The sequence below is a fragment of the Bufo bufo genome, chromosome 3 (genome assembly GCF_905171765.1).
Source record: "Bufo bufo chromosome 3, aBufBuf1.1, whole genome shotgun sequence".
Taxonomy (NCBI): domain Eukaryota; kingdom Metazoa; phylum Chordata; class Amphibia; order Anura; family Bufonidae; genus Bufo; species Bufo bufo.
The window spans coordinates 238802409-238815830 of NC_053391.1; positions in this window are offsets into that span (position 1 = coordinate 238802409).

Below are 13422 nucleotides of genomic sequence, written 5' to 3' on the forward strand. Positions count from 1 at the left end.
TGCACGCGGATAATTCGGAGGTGGAAGTGGAGGAGGAGGCGGAGGAGGTGAAGTGGGGGTTGTAGCCACTAACGTAGGTGGTGGAGGAAACCCTGATGGAATTAGGGCCCGCAATCCTTGGCGTGAGTAGCACCTGTGCCATCCCAGGGTACGACTCACTCCCGGCCTCAACAACATTCATCCAGAGTGCCGTCAGGGAAATGCACTTGTCCATTAGTGATGAGCGGCAGGGGCGATATTCGAATTCGTGATATTTCAAGAATATTTGGGCGAATATTCGCCATATATTCACAAATTCGAGAATTTGTTATCTTTAGTCATTATTTTCTTGATTGTGGAAATCGGCAATTTAAAAATTTGTGATAAAAATTGACATTACGAAAATTTGCTATCAACACTACTCCTAAAGTCAAAGATATTGCAGCCTGTTGTAACCTTTAGAAAATTTAGTTAGAATCTTTCTCTGTGCTACAGTCATTGCTGTTCTCTAATTATGATCATCAGGTTTTTTGAAAAATAAAGGTTTTATGTTAATATGCTTTGGATATTTTGGAAAACACTGTTCTAATGGCATGGTGTACCCCTTACAAAAAATCCTTCAGATGATGATCAATGTAGATTACATTATTTCTGAAAAAATCAAGTGTTCATAAATTGTTCTCTATCATTTTGATCACCAGTGTAGATGCAGCTAAATAAGTAGTGATAATGAGGGAGTTTAACTGCCCAGATGAAAACTGGCAAGTATAAGAAAGGAAGCAGATGTTTGTCAGTTGCTCATGTTGATTGCCTTTCCCAGCTTTAGCCTGAGAAAGGACATGTTTAACCTAAGATTAACCAATAGACCTGATATAGTATCCAATATTCAAGTTGGGGAACACCTGTGTAATAGTGGTCAAAACATGATAAGCTTCTACTTATCTTTTAATAGAATATTTCGCAGAGAAGCTGCAAAAACACTAAACTTCAGGAAGACTACATTTAATCAGCTTATAGACAGGCTTAAGCTCATAACCTGTCTGTCATAGGCTGAGGGCAATGTCCTTCAACATACAAGTACAGAAACCAAATGGGATATTTCTGAAACAGGTACTGTGACAGATACCGTACATTATGAATCTTATGCAATGCAACATCTGTAAATAAAAGATAATGCAATTTAATGTAATAAAATATAAACATTAATAATAAAAAAGAGAGGGGGGGCGTGGCCTGACCGAGCTTGATGGCGGCTGCTTAAGAGCGGAGATGCCGCTACTAGACCCTGTATTAACCTATTTCTGAGCACTACCCAATAGAAGTGATGAAGATCCAGCCTAAGGATCCGGCTAAAGATACCCCTGACCCAAAAAGCGACTCACCGCAGCGCTCCGATATAGAGAAGTTCCTCCAAAAGGCGGCTCCCCAGCTACCCGCGCGAAAAAGCAAGATGGCGCCGAGGCGGCATGGTGAGGAGAAAGCATCTGGGGACGCAGCCTGCGGAATCCCATCTAGTGAGCTGAAGGAGGCGAGCAGATCGCAGCTCTGCGATGATCAAGCGGCTCTCACCCACAAATTTCTGGAAGGGGCCCTCCAAAAGGCTTTGGCCCGATTGCAGCAGACCTAGCTACCATAAAAGCTGATGTCCGCCATATTGGCGAAAGGGTTGAATCCCTAGAACAAGTGCAAGACGCCATGCTCACCTTTAACACAGCTGTAAAGAGCTCGCTGAGCTCCCACACTAGAGCCATGAATAGTCTCTTACTCCAGATGGAAGATCAAGAGAACAGGAATCAGCAGCGTAATATAAGGATCCGAGGCCTCACGGAGGCGGAGGACAAAGAGGATTTATTTCATGTAATGGAGTCACTATTCGCCATTCTGCTTGGCCCAGGAAGAGCGGAAAACATCACAGTTGAGAGGGTCCTGGCCCTCCGACCCAAGCCAGGACCCTCTGATAACCCTAGAGATATTATATGTGGAATCCTAAGCTACAGGGACACAGAGGAGATTTTGCAGAAAGCAAGAGAAAGGGGAAGTGAAGCTACATGGAGTCTGTATCCAAATCTTTCAAGATCTAGCAGCTTCTACCCTTACAGACCTTCTGCGCACATCAAAGATCCCTTATAGGTGGTTGTTTCCTTTTGGCATACTCATTACATCAGGGAACCGCCGATTCACCGTGAGAACACCTGCGGATCTACCACCCTTGTGGGACATGCTGAATTTGCCTCTGGTGGAGACTCCCTCCTGGCTTCCTATCCCCGCAGAGGAAGAATTGCCACCGCTTCCAACGATATCACAGTGCATGAAGCCAAGACCTCAGAGGACCGGGCAAAATAAAAAGGCCGTGCAAAGAGAGATGGACACCTGAACCTCTGAAAGATGGTGAAACAGTTTACTGTTTGTTCCCACTAAGATGATCCACTTTTAGAGTACTGTATGTAGCAACGCTGGCCCTTTAAGGGCCATACTTATTACCCTCTATATTTGATCATCTCTCTAGGTTTATAAATGAATAAGGGCTCCCTTCTCACTATGCTTTAAGTGCCCCCTTGATAGATTAATATGGGTAGTTAATTTGTTAAGTAACGTTCATTTAAATGGGCTAAAGGAGGGGTTCTAGGCCGATCGGGATACACTTGCAGTGTGTAATTACCTCCCCCCACAAGAGAATTCCACTTGGAATTCATGTATATTTATGCAAATTGTACTGTTCCATTATGGTTCTGTTTTGCCTTCTGTTATACCTACTGTTGTATACTCCAACTCTCGGTCACACTCATACCATACTAAATGTAGAAGAAGAATGGCACCGGCAGCATCTCACATCATAAAATCTTTTATTGCGACCTTAAGACAAGTAAAAACAGCAACGTTTCGGCTGAAACTCAGCCTTTGTCAAGCCTAATGACATTGACGTTACACATATATATACCCCACATATAAAAACACACCCCTGCCAATCACCAATGATGATCACTGTTCCTCTCATCTACCAATCACTATTGGTCATGTGTTCACCTAATAGGTTATTACCTTCCACCTGGTTGTAAACATAGAAAGGCGATGTTGATTGTAAACATAGAATGGCGATGTTGGTCATGTCGGCGTTGTCCCATGTGAAATGCGCAGCCGCTAATATGTCCCCTAGGTATTGGGACATCTTGTTTTTATTATGTTATATGTAAAATAGTCCTGGGTGATCCACCCCTTACTTCTTAGGGTAGCCAGTTGCCTTTAAATTCACTGATGTGTTATTATTTCACTAATAGGTGATTCATATTATGTATCTACAATGTATGGTAGATGTTTAATTATGTGCCTTTCTACCCATTACATTTGGATTTGTTCATTGATGGATGCATTATAGACTGCATGGCTACGCCAAATATGCGATTTCTTTGCTCATGTTTAATGGAGTTGTCCCATGTGTTGCTTAATAGTTGGATCTAAACAAGTTTGTTTCATTTCTACAGATGCGTCCCTGTTACCATGGCACTGATGAGGTTGCGCTACAATGACGCCGCACGTGAGTGTTCGTGTGATATGATCATCGGACGTACAAGGACGCGTCTTGATGACGTCTGCGGACATGACACGTGATTACGTGCGTCATGTGGTCTTTGAGACAGCCGATTGGCTGCATGAATGAGCGCTGTTAGTTTCCATGGACACGGTTCGATGCATCCTACCAGGCAAGTGTAACTGCGCGCGGCTGCGCATTTCACATGGGACAACGCCGACATGACCAACATCGCCATTCTATGTTTACAATCAACATCGCCTTTCTATGTTTACAACCAGGTGGAAGGTAATAACCTATTAGGTGAACACATGACCAATAGTGATTGGTAGATGAGAGGAACAGTGATCATCATTGGTGATTGGCAGGGGTGTGTTTTTATATGTGGGGTATATATATGTGTAACAATGTCGATGTCATTAGGCTTGACAAAGGCTGAGTTTCAGCCGAAACATTGCTGTTTTTACTTGTCTTAAGGTCGCAATGAAAGATTTTATGATGTGAGATGCTGCATGTGCCATTCTTCTTCTACATTTACTATATGGCCTATTGGATCAAGGGTCAACGGTGAGGCTGCTGCATTGTTTTTACACATCGACGAAGGACCGCATAGTGCTGCTTCTATTTACATTTATTACTCATACCATACTAGTCAGTTCCTATGCGGTACATGAATGGCTTCGTTAGTACTTAATGTAGCAACTTTTAATGTACGGTATATGGCTGCAATGGCCCTATCAAGAGAAGCCGAGTATTTCCAACCATTAAGAAAGCAGCGATTGATATAATCATGCTGCAAGAAACCCATTTTAGAACCCTTCATGTGCCTAATTTACGCAACTCTACATTTCATTCTTGGTACCATTCATGCTACGACAACCCGGCCTCTAGGGGGGTTAGTATTGGGCTAAAAAAAGAGTGTACCCTTCACCTTTCATTCTAAGCTGTCAGATCTGGAAGGTCGATACCTTCTGCTGAAATGTGAAATAGGCCATACAATGGTCACCCTATGTAATCTTTATGCCCCGAACAATGGGACAGTTCACTGGCTGAAAGACACTTTTGACAAAATTGCTGCCTTTGCTTCTGGTATGCTCATAATAGGGAGAGATTTTAATCTAACCTTAAATCCATTGTTAGGTTCCTCAACTCAGAAGTCGGCTGTAACATTTACAGCACTTAAATCCCTACAGACGCACTTGAGGGACATGCATGTCAGTGATATTTGGAGGTCAGTCCATGGTGACAGAAGGGACTATATATTCTACTCAAACCCGCATAAATCTTATCAGAGACTGGACTACCTTTTTATATCCGATAGATGTCTACCCTCAATTCAGTCTTCAACTATTGATAACATTACGGTTTCAGATCATGCTTTGGTATCCTGCGCCATTCAGCTCCAAGATTTATGAGGGAGAGAGTGGACGTGGAGGCTAAACCACATATTGCTAGATACACAGGCACATGTAGATGCTATTTCAAGGAAACTACAGGAGTATTTTTCCCTTAATGAAAACACAGCGACGACACCTGCTCTAGTGTGGGAGGCGCATAAGGCAGTAGTACACGGGGAACTTATAGCGTTAGGTTCACATATTAAAAAAGAGCGTACTAGACGTCTGACAGACCTTTTATCCCGCATCTCCCAGCTAGAAAGGTCCCACAAAAAGTCACTTGCCTTGAAAGACTTAGAGAAATTGGTGTCACTTAGACAAGAGCTTAAGACGTTACTAAATATTAAAGCAGCAAAGGCGTATCTACGAGTGAGGCACAAACATTATATGCACGGAAATAAAGGTAGTAAAATTATGTCAGCTCTTATAAAAAAGACGAGCAGAGCAATCCTACATTAAACAAATGAGAACGCAAGATGGGGCCCTCTCCATACTGATAGTATCTCAAAAGTTTTTATCACATATTATCATAAACTGTACAATATAAGGATAAACGAGTCCAGTGAAGATGTGAAAGTCCAGCAGGAGGAGTCTTCTTGCAGGAACTCGACTTACCAGTAGTTTCAGAAATGGACAAAACGACTTTATTAGCGCCTATATCATTGGAAGCAGTAGGAAAAGCCCTAAAATCGACCCCTAAAGGCAAGAGTCCAGGACCTGATTGTCTGATTGTTGCTTACTATAAAAGGTTTCTTCCCATATTAGGTCCTCAGCTAGTAATCCTTTTTAATTCCTTATTGAAAGGTACACCTTTAGTTCGGCAATCGCTTGAGGTGCACATTACTGTGCTGCCCAAGCCAGGTAAAGACCCTAATCTCCCAGCCAGTTACAGGCCAATCTCGCTTTTGAATGCAGACGTCAAACTATGGGCGAAGATTCTGGCTTTTAGAATTGCACCCTTGCTCAATGGATTAATATCTCCAGAGCAATCTGGTTTTGTGAGGGGCAGGGAGTGCAGGGATAGCACATTCCGAGTCATTCAAGCACAGCAGTATGCCTTATCGCATGGTCTGAAAACCACATTTCTTAGCACTGATGCCGAAAAGGCATTTGACAGAGTGGACTGGCAGTTCATGGAAGCCACTCTGCATAGATTTGGCTTCCCACCCCAGTTCGTGGCTGCTGTGTTGTCACTGTACTCCTCACCCACGGCAAAAATACGTGTTAATGGCATCCTCTCGCCTTCTTTCGATATACGCAATGGGACACGGCAAGGATGCCCGTTGTCACCTACTCTATTTATCCTTTGTCTAGAAACATTTCTTCAAGCTATCAGGCAAGATCAGAAAATACAAGGGATACGAATAGGTCCTCAAACACACACTGTAGCTGCTTTTGCAGATGATATGTTATTGCTTTTATCTGATCAGACTGCAGCGTTCCCAGCACTTCTAAAGCAACTGGATAAATTTGGGACCCTGTCCAACTTTAAAATAAATCTCACCTAATGTGTAGCATTAGGGATCAATACCTCCCAGTCAGTTATGGCAAAGCTCAAAAAGGATTACCCCTTTCAATGAAGAGATGACAATATCAATTACTAGGAGTTCCGATAACAAAAGACCCCGTGCAACTTTTCCCCCAGAATTATCTTAGGCTACTAGCTAACATCAAACATCAGCCTCAAGAACTAAAAATTCCCTATTTAACTTGGCTGGGGAGGAAGAACGTCTTGAAGACATATATCCTTCCTAAACTGTTATATATGATGCAGACGTTACCAATATTTCTGCCCCACTATTTTGTTTGGAATCACACTAAACCCAGACTCGCCTATAAAAGATACATTTTCTCTAGACACAAGGGAGGGTTTGGACTTCCGGATGTAGCCGGCTATTATAGGGCAATGCAGATGAGATTACACTCAGAGTTTGTCAATCATGGAGTAGATAAACTAGGTTGCCAAATAGCAAGAAAAGTTCTAGGGCCGCGAGGCCTAGCTATATTATGGGATTTGTTTAATCTATGTTTTGGTGATGCTGGAACCTCATCTTACCCAGTGAGTTAAACTGGGTTCACCTATATTTGCTGAAGTGACATAAAAATAAGGCAAATAAAGCACTGTTTGGACTTTAATCCTGTTGTCAAGGATCCTGTTGCAAAGGAATCTGTCAACGCCGCCCTGCTTGAGAGCAATCCCTTAAAATTGGTGGAGGATGCGGGGAACAGCAAGTTTCTAGGGGCAACGGCATGGCAGTTAAAGCTTGAATGTCCTGGGTGAAAGCTGCTAAAGGTTTACAAAGTTCATTGACTGCAATGGAGGAAATATTAAAGCAGCTGGTGCTGACCAATGTGCAGCAACAACAGGCCCGCCTTTAGGATAAAAAGAGGCATGAAGAGGCCTTACATGCGCAACGGCAAGCTTAGGTAGAGGCTCAGTCCCAGCAGCAGGAAACTTCAACGAGTGACGGTAAGCCCCCCAGAGATTTTTAATGGGCTGTGCAGCGGGCCTTGCAAAAGCTGACGCCCGATGATGACATTGAGGCCTACCTCACCGTGTTTGAGAGAGTGGCGGAGAGAGAGAGACTGCCAGTAGCAGAGTGGGCAGAGGTACTTGCGCCCTTTTAGTCCTGTGAACCACAAAAGGCCTACTATGACCTCAGGGAGCAGGATGTCCGGGACTATGCCAAATAAAAAATGGGGGTCCTTGTTTGCTTGGGTATTAAACCGGCGGTTCGTACCCGGAGGGTACACATGTGGAACTACACCATGGACAAGACTGCCCGATCTCAGAAGTAAGACCTCATCCATCTTGTACGGAAGTGGCTGGAACCTGAAACTTTTACACTGACCTAGATAGTGGAGAAAGTAGTGGTGAATTACTACTTCAGAGCCCTCCCTGCACAACTATAGCGGGTGGGTCGGACATGGAGACCACAAAACTGCTGACCAGCTCGTTAACTTGGTGTAAAGTTTCCTGGCAACTGAGGACTAGCTCTGTGATGTCCCTGCAGCACCAACACTTCACCGAAGTGTCAGACCCGTGCCACCTGTGGGTAAGAGAGTTCCAGCTAATGGGGGTGTATGAAAGGGTGCAAGAGGGAGCAAGGCTCTAGAGGTTGGGTGTGGGCATAAGACTGAGTCCCATGGGCAGTCTGGTCCCGGGGGAGGTCTTCCCACCGAGAAGACCTGGGATACCCCAGTGCTGGAGGTGCTGTTAGTGGGGACACATTGCTGCCCTTTGCCCTCTTACCTCAGAGCCCATGGAGTGTGGAGCTGGCCAGAGACAGTTGCTGTATGCTGTGCCAGTTTGTGCGGCCTCACCAGGACTAGAGACTGAGCAGCAGATATGTACTCTGGTTGAAAATGACTGCTCCGTCAGGGCTCTTTTGGACTCCGGTTGCCTAGTCACCTTAGTGCATGCCAGATTCGTGGCTGGGAACTATGTGCCAGACAAAAGCATAAATGTGCTGTGCATTCATGGGGATTCCAAGTCTTACCCGGTGGCTCAGGTTAAGTCGGTGACTCCGGTTGGAACTGTGACATATGAAGTCGGGATGGTCAAAAGACTTATGCATGATGTGATATTGGGCCGGACTTCCCATTGTTTTGGAAGTTATGGGAGAAGAAAAACTCTTCTGAAACCAGTGAATAAACTCCTGTAGAATCTGTGCCTTCCCCATTAAATGGTCATTTCAGTGAACTGCCCATTGAAATAAATGGTTTAAATGAAATGCATAGTGAAAATGTGGGGTTATGTTAAATGCCTGATGATGATGATGACAATTTTCCGTTGCAGGTGTTAGCTGGGGAAGAAGAAGCTTCCCCATCTGGGCAAAATGTGTTTGACTTAGAAGTGTCTCGAGGTAACTTTGGTACGGAGCAATTGAGAGACCCCACTCTTGTGAATGTTACCGTGTTAAATGGTGTACCACAGGAGCTAGAAGCTGACCAGAAGTTTCCGCACTTTGCCATGAATGGAAACCTACTGTATCGGGGTACCAAATGCAACAACAAAATTGTGGAGCAGCTTCTGGTACCAAAACCCTACCTAGCACATAATCATGTACTTGGGGGTCATTTGGGGACTAGCAAAACACAGGAGAGGGTACTACAATGGTTTTACTGGCCTGGAGTGTACGAGGAAGTAAAATCATACTGCGAGTTGTGCCCCACCTGTATAAGTGCCCCAGCAATACACTTCCGTAGTTCCTTGGTATCTCTTCCAGTCATTAAGGTACAAGAATTGCTATGGATTTGGTGGTTCCCATTTTCAAGTCGACTAGGGGCACCAATATATTTTCGATGTATTGGACTATGCCACTCGGTACCCAGAAGCAGTTCCCCTACGAAATATTGCGTCCAAGATTGCGTCGAGATTCAACAATACCCTGAAGCAGATGTTAAGAAAAGTGGTAGACAAAGATGGCTTTGACTGGGACTGCCTGCTACCCTACCTGTTGTTTTCTATCAGAGAGGTACCCCAGGCTTCTACAGGGTTTTCACCGTTTGAGTTGGTATATGGCCGCCACCCAAGGGGTTTACAAGATGTGGCCAAAGAGATCTGGGAGACCGAGGCTAGCCCATATAAAAGTGTTATCGAACATGTGGTTCAAATGCAAGACCGGAGAGCAACAGTGATACCCATAGTTAAAGAGCATCTGCAAAGAGCTCAGGAGGCTCAAATCAGAATTTATAACAGATCTGCCAGGGTAAGGAACTTTAATCCTGGGACACGGTCCAGATTCTAGTCCCTACTGTAGAAAGTACGTTTCTGGCAAAGTGGCAGGGTCCCGGCTAATGTTGAACGAGCATGCTCGGCCCGAATGTCTGTTCGTCTCGAGTATCGCTATGCTCGGCACATGGCGGTACTTGGCCGAGTACCGCATGTGCTCAAGCGCCATGCTCGAGTCTCCTCCCCGCACATTTCTTGGCTGCTATGCAGCCAATAAACGTGCAGGAAAGTACTGCCATCACTGTAATGCCGTAGCCGTGTTGGTTACTGGCATTACAGTGATTGGCTGGCCGGAACACGTGATCTATAGCACCTGATGGCGCGTGTTCGGCTCATTATTAGTCAGGAAGAGCTGCGCTTAGGAAGGGACAGATAGTGTAGCGAGTGTGATAGCAATCTATTTAGTTGAAAAACGTTTCAAAGACCCAAAAGTCCTTTTAAGGACTATTGTGTGTGGTGGAACCAATATAATATAACCATCAAAATTTTTCCCCCCATACTTTACCATACTTTTTCTATAGAGGGTATCTGCAGTGATTTGTGACATCTGTGCAATATCTTGTGTGTGTTAGGGCCAGAGATAGAAAAAATATAAGTGAAATCTAGTATATTTTTTCCATACTTTTCCTATAGAAGGGTGTATGCAGTGACTTCTGACATCTGTGCAATACCTTGTGTGTGTCAGGGCCAGAGTAAGAAAAAATATAAGTGAAATCTAGTATATTTTTTCCATACATTTACGTACTTTTCCTATAGAAGGGTGTCTGCAATGACTTCTCACATCCGTGCAATACCTTGTGTGTGTCAGGGCCAGAGATAGAAAAAAATATAAGTGAAATCTAGTATATTTTTTCCATACTTTTCCTATAGAAGGGTGTATGCAGTGACTTCTGACATCTGTGCAATACCTTGTGTGTGTCAGGGCCAGAGATAGAAAAAATCTAAGTGAAAACTAGTATACAGTACAGACCAAAAGTTTGGACACACCTTCTCATTCAAAGAGTTTTCTTTATTTTCATGACTATGAAGGCATGAAAACTATGAATTAACACATGTGGAATTATATACATAACAAACAAGTGTGAAAAAACTGAAAATATGTCATATTCTAGGTTCTTCAAAGTAGCCACCTTTTGCTTTGATTACTGCTTTGCACACTCTTGGCATTCTCTTGATGAGCTTCAAGAGGTTGTCCCCTGAAATGGTCTTCCAACAGTCTTGAAGGAGTTCCCAGAGATGCTTAGCACTTGTTGGCCCTTTTGCCTTCACTCAGCGGTCCAGCTCAACCCAAACCATCTCGATTGGGTTCAGGTCCGGTGACTGTGGAGGCCAGGTCATCTGGCGCAGCACACCCATCACTCTCCTTCATGGTCAAATAGCCCTTACTTTCAAAGTTTTCCCAATTTTTCGGCTGACTGACTGACCTTAATTTCTTAAAGTAATGATGGCCACTAGTTTTTCTTTACTTAGCTGCTTTTTTCTTGCCATAATACAAATTCTAGCAGTCTATTCAGTAGGACTATCAGCTGTGTATCCACCTGACTTCTCCTCAACGCAACTGATGGTCCCAACCCCATTTATAAGGCAAGAAATCCCACTTATTAAACCTGACAGGGCACACCTGTGAAGTGAAAATCATTTCAGGGGACTACCTCTTGAAGCTCATCAAGAGAATGCCAAGAGTGTGCAAAGCAGTAATCAAAGCAAAAGTTGGCTACTTTGAAGAACCTAGAATATGAAATATTTTCAGTTGTTTCACACTTGTTTGTTATGTATAGAATTGCATATGTGTTAATTTATAGTTTTGATGCCTTCAGTGTGAATCTACAATTTTCATAGTCATGAAAATAAAGAAAACTCTTTGAATGAGAAGGTGTGTCCAAACTTTTGGTCTGTACTGTATATTTTCCATACTTTTACATCTCAGGTCCATAAATATTGGGACATCGACACAATTCTTACATTTTTGGCTCTATACACCACCACAATGAATTTGAAATGAAACAAACAAGATGTGTCAGCTTTAATTTGAGGGTATTTACATCCAAATCAGGTGAACGGTGTAGGAATTACAACAGTTTGCATATGTGCCTCCCACTTGTTAAGGGACCAAAAGTAATGGGACAGAATAATAATCATAAATCAAACTTTCACTTTTTAATACTTGATTGCAAATCCTTTGCAGTCAATAACAGCCTGAAGTCTGGAACGCATAGACATCCCCAGACGCTGGGTTTTATCCCTGGTGATGCTCTTCCAGGCCTCTACTGCAACTGTCTTCAGTTCCTGCTTGTTCTTGGGGCATTTTCCCTTCAGTTTTGTCTTCAGCAAGTGAAATGCATGCTCAATCGGATTCAGGGCCTCACCTACAATCTTTTACAGGGTCAGTTCCCCTTCTGATGATGACAGTGAAGTCTTGCCTGTTGGTACTCTGGCACACATGGCTGACTTCATGTTAGGCTGCCTTTCCCACGACCCATGCGTTATAAGCATTTTAGACAAGATGGATTACAAACACAACAGGAGAGGTGATAGGTAGGGATGAGCGAACCCGAACTGTATAGTTCGGTTTCGTACCGAATTTTGGGGTGTCCGTGACACGGACCCGAACATTTTCGTAAAAGTCCGGGTTCGGGTTCGGTGTTCGGCGCTTTCTTGGTGCTTTTTGAAAGGCTGCAAAGCAGCCAATCAACAAGCGTCATACTACTTGCCCCAAGAGGCCATCACAGCCATGCCTACTATTGGCATGGCTGTGATTGGCCAGTGCAGCATGTGACCCAGCCTCTATTTAAGCTGGGGTCACGTAGCGCCGCACGTCACTCTGCTATGATCAGTGTAGGGAGAGGTTGCAGCTGCTGCTGTTAGGGAGAGATTAGGCAGGGATTTACTCAGCAAAAACACTTAATTCAGTGATCGATCTACAGCTGTGGATCATTGAACTGCTGCTATTTAATTGCTCACTGTTTTTAGGGTGCCCAGAGCGTTTTTATGTCACTTTTTTCTTGGGTGATCGGCGGCCATTTTGTGTCTTGTGGTGCGCCAGCACAAGCTGCCACCAAGTCCATTTAACCATCAATAGTGTGGTTATTTTTTTGCTATATCCTACATCAGGGGCTTGGCTGTGCTTGCTATTTTAGTGAGGGGTAAAATACAATTGGCCAAAATAGCAGTACCCTAAATCTGGTGTTTCAGCTGTGGCTAGCCAATTGTAATACTGTCTGCTGTCTGCCGAAGCACAGTTTTTGTTCTGGGTTGAATACAATTCCCAACTTAGCAATCCCCTAAATATTTTTTTTCTGCTGTATCAGGCCAAGTTTAAATTGATCCATAAAAGGGTATATTAGATTGAAGGTGCGGATAGGGTCATCCTCAATAACTTCACACGCTACCGTGCATCTCCAAGTCTAATTCTGTCCGTAAACGTATACCGGTCATCCAGCGCCTAAATACTAGGCCTACAATTTATATTTAGCTAAATCTGTTGATACTGCTGTGGCTGGTCAATCTATTTAGTGTCTGCCAAAGCACAGTTTTTGTTCTGGGTTGAAATACAATTCCCAACTTAGAGCAGAAACCACAAATCTAGGGAATTACTATCAGGCCAAGGTTAAATCTATCCATAAAAGGGTATATTAGATTGAAGATGCGGATAGTGTCATCCTCAATAACTTCACACGCTACCGTGCATTCCCAAGTTTAATTCTGTCCGTAAACTTATACCTGTCACCCAGCGCCTAAATACTAGGCCTACAATTTATATTCAGCTCAATCTGTCGTTACTGTTG